This window comes from Barbatula barbatula, assembly GCF_947034865.1.
Source record: "Barbatula barbatula genome assembly, chromosome: 13".
NCBI classification, from domain to species: domain Eukaryota; kingdom Metazoa; phylum Chordata; class Actinopteri; order Cypriniformes; family Nemacheilidae; genus Barbatula; species Barbatula barbatula.
Genome location: NC_136776.1, coordinates 10620892 through 10630689, shown reverse-complemented (window position 1 = coordinate 10630689; position 9798 = coordinate 10620892). Strand labels below are relative to the sequence as shown.

The 9798-nt window shown below is 36.9% G+C and overlaps 1 long non-coding RNA gene across 1 annotated transcript; it reads right to left on the bottom strand.

Moving 5' to 3' along the window:
* Positions 1 to 8204: 8204 nt before the first annotated feature.
* LOC306903141 lies at positions 8205 to 9128 on the bottom strand. The gene is made up of 3 exons (XR_013787522.1): positions 8852 to 9128; positions 8456 to 8491; positions 8205 to 8287 (listed from the first exon to the last, which is right to left on the bottom strand). It is a non-coding gene; the product is annotated as an uncharacterized lncRNA (long non-coding RNA).
* Positions 9129 to 9798: the final 670 nt, after the last annotated feature.

Below are 9798 nucleotides of genomic sequence, written 5' to 3'. Positions count from 1 at the left end.
CCTCTCCAATAGTGATGGACTGACTTCCCTCCACTCCTACTGGAGAACGAAAACAACAGGAAAAAAATAAACATCCAAAATGTGGTCAGGGGAACACTTCCTGCAATTCCTTGACAGGGAAAATGGCTAAAGGGAAATATCCCATAATGCGCATCTCTAGAAATTCCCTGCGTCACAGTGAACTAAATACTACCAAATGTCTTCTCTTTTCTCCCTAAAGGGACTTGCAGCCGGCCCTTGTCTGTCTCTGATTAATAACGTACCGGTTTAAGCACATAATTTCCCGTGTGCAGAGATTATGGGTTCAGGCTCTGTTAAACAGCCGCTCGACTCGTTCATTTATGGTCTAGGATTCCATTACACGAGCATTACCGAATACCAGAATAGAAGGAGCGATAATGGACAGTTTTATTCCTCTAAATCAAGAGGTCCTGCGTGGCACCGTTCAGCTTTCTGAGCTGCACCATCAGAGAATGAGAGAGCCTCATCTGTCAGAGCTGTTATAAATCAACAGAATACACCAAAACACACCTGTGGGGTGTAAAGTGCACTGCGTAGAGAGCCTCGGAGTGAAGGAGGAAGTAAAGCAAGTGAAAGACGAGATCTGTCATCAGAAAAATGCACAGTTGATCTGTCCTACTAAAGAATTCAATTCAAACTTATTTAGTGCTTTTCACAATTTTGCATTGGTGCAAAGCATCAAACAGGAAATGTTCAAAATTCAAGTGGCTTTGTAATATAGAATATGCGTTTATCCAAAGTGACTTAGTGCACTGACATTTTGTCACATGCTTTTTCAATAAAATTGCAAATTACATTTTGTAATGTGTCATTTTTGCATTATGTAAAATGCTTTCTGTTTTGAAACAACGTTCAATATGTAGGGCCTGAAAATGTAAACCCATGTTGTCATGAGCGTGGGGTGAGACCCAGGTGCAGACAGGGGTTAACAGATATTTAATAATAAATATAAAACAAACATCCACAAGGGGGAAACATGACAAAACATGAAAATATAATAACAAGACAGGACCAAGACTAACTAAACTGAAAAAAACTTAAATTAACTTTTGACAAACTACACATGTCTAAACTGACAAGCACAAGAACTCACCACACAACCACAATGAACCAGCACAAGACAGAAGACACAAGGGCATTAAATAAGGGACCAAATCAAGAGGGAAACAGGTGAAGGGCATGCATCAATAATGAGGTAACAAGAGAATGGGAACAGAGACGAGACCGGAGAGAGTGTATGGAAGGTCAAAAGGGCCATAAATACCTCTCTCCACACAAAACATGAGATTCTGTCATGATCCTGCCACTAAACCAAGAGAAACATGACATGATGCGTCAGAATCATGACACATGTTAAGAGATAAAAACATTGTATGTTTATTTAAGCAACCTGATCAGCCTGAATGTTAATTTCGAAATGCTCGAATAACACTTTATCACATCATATATAATATTACATCATTTATCAGAATACTGCAGTTTATATTTAGATTAAATATTGCTAATAATATATACTATATAATTTGCCTGAACTTCTTGGACTAAAAACATCTCAATTACCCTATCAGGGTTTGTTCTGTATATTCTGGTTATGATTTACATTTTCCCCTATTTACTGTAAATGTAACCTGTTTCATTTAAATGTTTAAATTCATATTTTACCATCTCAGGTTTCGTTAGGGGGTCTGAAAGTAGGAATGGCTCATTGTTTTCAGGTCTGTGAGCTCAGCATAGCTTTAACAATGATTTGAAAAAGTACCGGCCACGTAGATACAAGATCACACAATATTACCACTGACACACACAAAATGAAAATAAATCGCCATGAAAACAGATAAAGCTAGAAGTCGGGGGTTGCTGTTTAATGTGAGAACTATCTGAGAACTGTTTTAAGCTTTGAGAAGAGCCTATATTTTAATACACTCTTTTTATCAGTAATAAGAGCAGACTTTCAGAGGTATGAATTAACGTGCCTTCCTTCTCCCATCGATAATCTTTACCATAAAATGAAGTCAGGCCTGAAAGCTTTAAAAAGTGCTTAAAAGTTTCATCCAATTACTCGCTTCATAGTTTCATTTTCCATTAATGATGAATTCTAAAGTGTCTGAGATCTAATCTAAAACTTTTGGCCTGATATACTGGGCATGGATCAGAAATCATTCGGGGAGAGATCAAGTAATATTGAATGTGTGCATGTGTGGGGTGGTAGGTCTGAGTGTGGGGGCCGGAAATATACTGCAGTCACCTCACAGGCTTTCTGCACTTACTCATGCGTAGCCTGTAAGCTCTTAAAGCTCTGTTCCTCATTTTCGGCACCACCCTTTTCTATTGGCCGACAGACCTGCCTTCTCCATGGTAAAAGCAGCTAAGTGTTGCAGTGGGCCCACATCACATTCCACGTCCCCTTGTAAAACATGTGCAGGACTGGGGTCTACAGCAGGACCCCTTCCACATCCTGTACTTTTATTAGCACAGAGAGCCAAAATTGACATGCACACGCTCAAACACACCAACTCCGTTTTATTGATTCAGGAAACATAGAAGTTTATTGAAAACATTTTGGAGCATATAACACCTCTTTGAACGTACTTTTCATATTGAACATCTTGTATTAAACCAGTGTTAGGAAGCTAAAACCCACTTGATGAACATCTTATAAAGACTTAATTACAAGCAATAATAAAATAATACATTTAATCCCTTTTAACAGCTAACATGGAATGTTTTAGTGAAATCTTGCAAATAGCAAAAATCTTAGCAAAAACAAGTTATCTTAGTGACTTATGAATCACAGTGAGTTTCAAATCAAGTCAAGTCAAGCAATAAAAAGAACAGCAACAATAAATTATGCAAAATTCAAAGCACATCAGTATGTATGATAAAGTTCCTGCACGATAACGGCACCTTTTGACTAGACACCAGCTTTTACTATATTGCCAGTAGTTGTGGCTCAACATAAGGTTCACATCTCAAGAATAAGGCTTCTTTTTCAAATCATGTTATTGTTTATTACATAAAAAGCCAATATATAACTGTGTTGGCAAGAGTTTTAAAACATTTTAACAGTAGACTTAAAGAAAGACTAAATAGATATTGATTAATGTTAACCAATAGCCTGCGACACGAGACAGGTTTGCTAGAAGATTCACAGCATTTTAATTTATATTGCTATTCTATATTTCTTTGAGAAATTAAATAAGATCCATTGGACTTTAAAGGTCATTTAATGTTGACTGGAAATATTTTTTACTACACATTTTGAGTAAGTGTTAATGGGCTTTCATTCAAAGTCTATAATGACAGAAACTCTTTAAGGGCGGCTCCATTAGGACCAGAAATTAAATAGAGCAGATCAATACCACAGGGAGGCAAATAGACGTAAATGGATCCTAAACATATTACAGTTTAGATGTGGGCCATCCATTTATTCTGCCCTGTGAGACCTAGCGTGCCAATTGGAGGTGAAGGTCTGGAGTTATGCTAGATCTATACGAGAGACTTTACCCTGTGTAGTTTGTAGTGTATGAAATAACCCAAGTGCCAAAAAATGGTTGGATGGCAGAGCCGAACTGCTTAATTATCTCCACGATTCTCATCAAATATGAATAAAGATCCTTAGACTTATGTGTTCATTACAAAGACACTGTTAAGCATGAGTCTGGAGTTCGTAGACACTGGTACTGCTGTAGACACGCACCCCGAACCATCTACCAAACCTACATCCATCTCATCCTAAGCCTGACAGGAAATCAATCTCCAACGGTTCCTAATAAAGCTGTGAGCTCGCACCTCCTCCCCATTTCCACTCTGTCACCAAGAGAACAAGCTCTTTCTTCCTACCCAACCCATTTAGAATAGAACCTTTATTTTTGGTCAAGCAACCAGGTGCATGAAATGTGTTTCTGCAATTTACATACCACGCTACCATTATCACTGGAAAAATGTCATCATGTCATCAAAATGTACTGTTCTCTCGGAATCACACAAAATGTGTGTCCCCCAATAATTTTTTGATGAAGGCCCTTTATCAGGAGCTTCAGTGGTGTAGTGAGGAAGATAACGGACCATAGTTTTGATGCTATATCAAAATGACTGCTTACAATATCAGGAAAGGCACTTCCGTGCAACATTTAAATGGTTCTGATGATGTAGAATTGGGATTGTTGTACAAAAACAAAATTGTAAAAATTATTTTACAAATTCATACAAATTTCCTTACATTTACATATTATCTGCTTTCACCACAGTGACGTTTAGAAGTGACATGCTTCAGTCTTGCTTTTTCGGAAAATTGTGCAATTATTGCTCCAAACGTTACTGCGCCTCTCAAATCTCTATATTTATTTTGCTATCACCACAGAGCCATTTTAAGTTTCAATCTCATCAATGATTATAATCATTTAGATAAGATCAAGACCCTATATGATCAAATATGTCATATTATGAAGGTAAATGGGTTTGTGAGTTCCATTTTAAGTGTTGTGGGCTCAAAGGTGTACTAGTGATTGCTTATGGTTAAACCTGAAGCTTAATCTGTGCACCATTAAGTGAAAAGGACAACATCTGGGTTATAGTATCTGAGCCCTAACCATTAGGCCACTGGGGCCATTTTAGGTGCAAATATTTTCCCTGCCAAATTACATTGGACAAATCAAAAGATCATTACGCATTCAGAGCAGTTTTAACCTAATAATACGTTCTTTGACATCAATTATTACATCTAGGTGATTATTTGACTTTCATATTGGATTTTGTTAAATGATTAGTGTATGTTCTGCTGTTCATATGGCCCCTGTCTTATTTCAACTGCCTGTTCTTTGTGCAGGGTGGAATTCAAATGATTTAGCTGTGGTTGCAATTCATTTGACGGTAAACCTTATTAATTTCGCTTTAGAGGTCAGAGATGGCACTGGACATCTAATTTCTAATATACCGTAGGGCAGGGCCTTCAACAAAGCCAAGCACTGCCAACTTTATGGCCCCAGACTTCAGAGGGCATAAGGAATTGTCAATGACTCAATGTTTCTACTGTTGAAAAAGCGCTCGGAAAATCCATTTAATCCACAATCCATGTGCCCAGGGGGATACACCGCAGAACGCTACCCCACAACTTCTGCCTCCACTAGAATTCTGCTTTCATTTATCCAGTAGCATTTCTGTTTTAGCTTCCCAGAAAGCTAAGGTGAAGGTTGGCAGATCACACACACAGGTCTGTGAGGTCCTGATTGAGACCTGCCAGTGTGATCATGGGACGTTTGCAATAAGGTCAATACATCGGAAAGTTATTCAGAATATGTCAATCTTTTACAATAGTAAAGTTTCCATTTCAGGGGTGATCCATTGTACATCTAAAGTGTGAAGATGCATTTCTCTGTCTGTGTTTACAATAAAATTGTATGTTTCATGCAAAGTTTCATTTGTAGGTTTTCAAGAGACTTTACAGCAGTCCGTTCTTTCTACATTTTTACAGTTAGGATATATCTTATGAACAAGATGCAAATGTACCATGTATTCTAATAGCCTACTATTTCATGTATTTTATAATTTTTCATTAAATCTGTTGTAAAATTAGTTTTTGTTAAACTGCTTTGCTTTTGCTTTGTACAACTGTGAAGTTAATTGGATATTACGCTTGAGACCTTCTTCCTAACAAAATGTTTCTATTAATGCGAGCAAAACTTTTGGAAGCTAAGTTACAATCAAGTTAAGCAACATATTTAATAAATGAACACAAGAAACAGGGGATGTGTAAAATTTTGCGAACGTTGCTTGTTCCAATGTGTTGGTGTGCTGAAGTTTCTGTAGCGTTCTGCTGGCACAGCAGAACACATCTTTTGGTTCACCTCATTGTCACTTGGCAAATAGCCTTGTTTTCAATGCCATTATGTGCTGAAATGTATGCTGTTTAAAGATGATGACTACAGGGCGCAGACTTTTAACATGAAAACCCTGAAACTGACTGTTACTGTCATGAGTATCCCTAAGACCAAAGATCAATCAAATCTTGCCAGAATCTTTTCTGCAATTTCAGGTCAATGCGCTGCAAATCAGCAAACTATCTGAAATGAATGGACGTCCCTGTGATTCCCCATTAATCTTGTTAAAGGCATAATTTCCTGCTCTAATCTCAGTCAACTAATGACATCGAATTGAATTTGCTATGCTCCTGCCCGCTGGTGCATTGCTTTGTGTTTGCATTGCTGCTATAACGTTGTTAGCCATTGACCTTCACATGAGCCAGTGGAACTGGAAGGACAGATCTTCAAGTAGTTTTATCTCTGAACAAAATTAGATGTGAAGCATCAAAGGACAAGTGTCTCTCTTACACTGTTAAACTTTTCCCTGTAAATTTACAGTAAAATACTGGCAGCTGGGTTGCCAGCCACATTCTGTATTTTTACAGAACCACAACTGTAAAAAGTATTTACAGTGTTGTACTGTAGTTGCCAGATACAGTATCATGCTGTAATTGTATCTTTTTTACAGTGTGTGCTGTAAATATTTACACTTTTAATTTACATTCTTTCAGCTGGGTTGCCAGCAAATTACTATATTTTTACAGAACTATGACTGTATAAAGTATTATACTGTTATGCCATTTAATTTGACATATTACAACGTGTTATATATTGCAATCAATTGTTTTCTACACAGAATATCTTTTTCCTTAAATCAAGAATTTACTTCCATATCAGTAGTCTCAAATGAAAATAGAAAACAATAGTCTTAGAATATAAAATGTTTATTTCTGATGCAAAGGCCAGAGAAATCCCATTTAAACACATTTTGGCTGAAATGTCAGCTGTACGAAATAAATTGACAGAACCGTTTACAATTAGCAGAACATTATCAATCAAGTGCATGCTACTATTTTTGTATTGCAATTAACAGTACATCATTAACAATGCCTTACTTCCTTTAAGTCCATTTACAGTGGATAGTGGAAGTGTCTAAACAAAGTTCCATGTAAAGTCTGTAAGTTCTCGGAAGAGAGGAAACCTGTGGGTTCACAGTAGTGTCCTTTTTTTGCACAACTTGGCCAGTCTTCTTTTAAGTCACTTTCCCCTTTTTGGCTTTTGATCCACGCTCCGGGTTGATGTCAAGAAAGCGTCTACAAGACAGAACAGAAACAAATTATTATGATGATTATGCCTATTTCTAGATATCTCTTTCTCTCTCTTTCTCAATCAGATGTCTTTCAAGAAATTGTCTGGATAATGTTATCACACCAAAATTAACTAGCTGCATGTGGTCAATTCCTGACCTGCAGTGAGGCAACATGTTTCCAAGTGTCATGTAAACAGCAAGAATTATAGAATCGACATAACTGCCATCCAATACATCGCAGAGGACACCGTTTGCTTTAATTTCAGATCGTGAATTTTTATGTTGTTCTATAACTGATTTACAGAATAACAAAGCTTCTAAACTTTGCATAGTGGGAATGTACTTAGCAAAGCTTTCCTTGCCAGATAAATTTTTACCAAGGCAGATGGGGACAGGTTCAACATACTTGAAATTGGCTTTTAAGAAAGACTTTCTCCTCTTATCAGTGTGTAGTGCATGGGTATTACACATCTGAAAAAGATCATCAGTTTTAGAACAACATAAGAATTCTCGATGTTGTAGACATAATGTCTACATCATTCTTGATATCATTTTCAGAAATTCCAAGTGTAGTTAATTTTTCACTTACCCTAGCAAATGAGACTGGCTAATATCATAGATGTCCTGCAGCCCCTCAATTACCGACTGAATTACAGATGATGGGAGAATGTGCTATGCCTGCAATTTGAGATAAATATTCTATAAAAACAGCATTTCATTTGCATTATCTGGCAATAGTGCAATACGTAACTGATCTTCATCATCATCCCAATCAATAAACGAATCAGACATTGCATTTGAGTCTTCAGTCACATTGCATACTCACCATGTTGCCTCTGTACTGAAAAGTTTAAATGTAGTAAATTATAAAGAAGCCTATCTGCCAAGGAGTTGCAGTGATACCTGGATATATGTGAGGTCAGTGTTGACACAAAAGAATAGCTTTTATTACACTTAAATGGGCAAGACACTCTGGTCCCTTCTTTGATAGAGACCTCAGGTGTAAAATGAAGTTTTTCAAATCACTACATCTTTCCTGACAGACACCAATGTCACAGACTAAAGTTAAAGCCTTACCTCTTTATTGCTCAGCAGATGTATCTGTGTCCCTCTTTTTGTGATCCCTGATCGAGCCTTAAAAGCAGCAAACTTTTTGAATCTGCTGGGGAAACCAGGAATACCACATTTATAATTAGCATTAGGAACATGACTATGTATTTTCATGTGATGGCAGTATGATAAGATCGATTCAAATGGACTATCACAGAACTGACACCACATCATTGTTGTGAACAAGTGAATTATAACTTTAAGGCTAAGAACTTACGTTAGCACTCAGACGATCTTCATCAGATGACTCAGCCTGAAATTAAAAATGAATCGAAAATCAAACGCAGGTCGTGCGAATGGCATGATACATGTTTACCTTTCAAAATATATCACAAAGTTCATTGGTGAATAGATGAGAATAGACTGAACTATTCACTCGTGTTTTAACCTACGTGTGTTACATGGCTAAGCTAAGTTGAATCACATCGCGCCGAAAGACAGCAATTTATCTTTGGCATTATAATTTCGATATCTTATGTTCAATCGTCATAAACGACAGGATTAACACACCGATCCAAAATATTCTTGATTAACGTAACACTATTGTTCCCAAAATCAGTCCACTGGTGCTAACAGTTCAGAAATGTAATCGAATAAAACAACTGTGTCTTACCGTGTCAATGCTCAGTCAAAGAATCCATCTGCTACCAACTTCATTTCTCTTCGACACGGACAAAATGTATTTCCCCAATCTTCTTGCGGCATTATCATCTAATTTTCACAGGTAGTCTCTCAAAGTTGTAATGTCACAGGCAGCTGTAGATTAAAAGGCGAACTCGCTGCTCAAATAAAAAAAAAAGAATCACGACGAAACGACTAGCATGTGTTCATAAAGTAGCCTATGTAGCGTTAAGCTTATGTTGTTCATATGAATAACAAATTAAGTGCTTCAGCGGCAACAGATGTGTGCTCACATTTAAAAAAATTGAGCGCGAAGGAAATCAATCCCACAATGCAAAGCATTCACAGCCCGATACTGTATTACAAATTTTGCGTGCTGAAAACAGAATAATACTGTACATTTACAGCCATTCTGTTAAATATACAGTCTCAAACTGTTTTATATAAATACAGTACAATACTGTTAGAAATTGCCTGTAAATTTACAGAAAAGTTTTACAGTGTAGATAAATTTTGAAAAAGCGTTTTTACATTTTCTTCAGAATGAGTGTTGAAGTGCTTCTTGGGCCAAGCCTGCTGTCACAATGCAGTTGTTTCTAGTAGGTGGTTGATACGCTATAGTAGGTGGTAATTACATTTCTTAAACTTACGTTTTTGTTAGTTTACTTTTTGTAGAATTGCTGTGTGTTCAAGCTATGCACGGGATCAGTATGTGTGTTCACTGGTACTCGAACCAGTTGCTTTCTGATATAATTTTAAGGGGACCATTCCTGTCTGTATCAAATGTGCTGGAAAATTTATACATTAAATTTTGAAATATCATAATCTTTTATTTCTCATTTAATCTTCAGAAAGAGCATAGTAATGCTTGATATAGCAAAAGCAACTTAAAAACATAAGAAGTCACTTGGTAGGCAGTGCTGCCAAACTCTTCCAGAG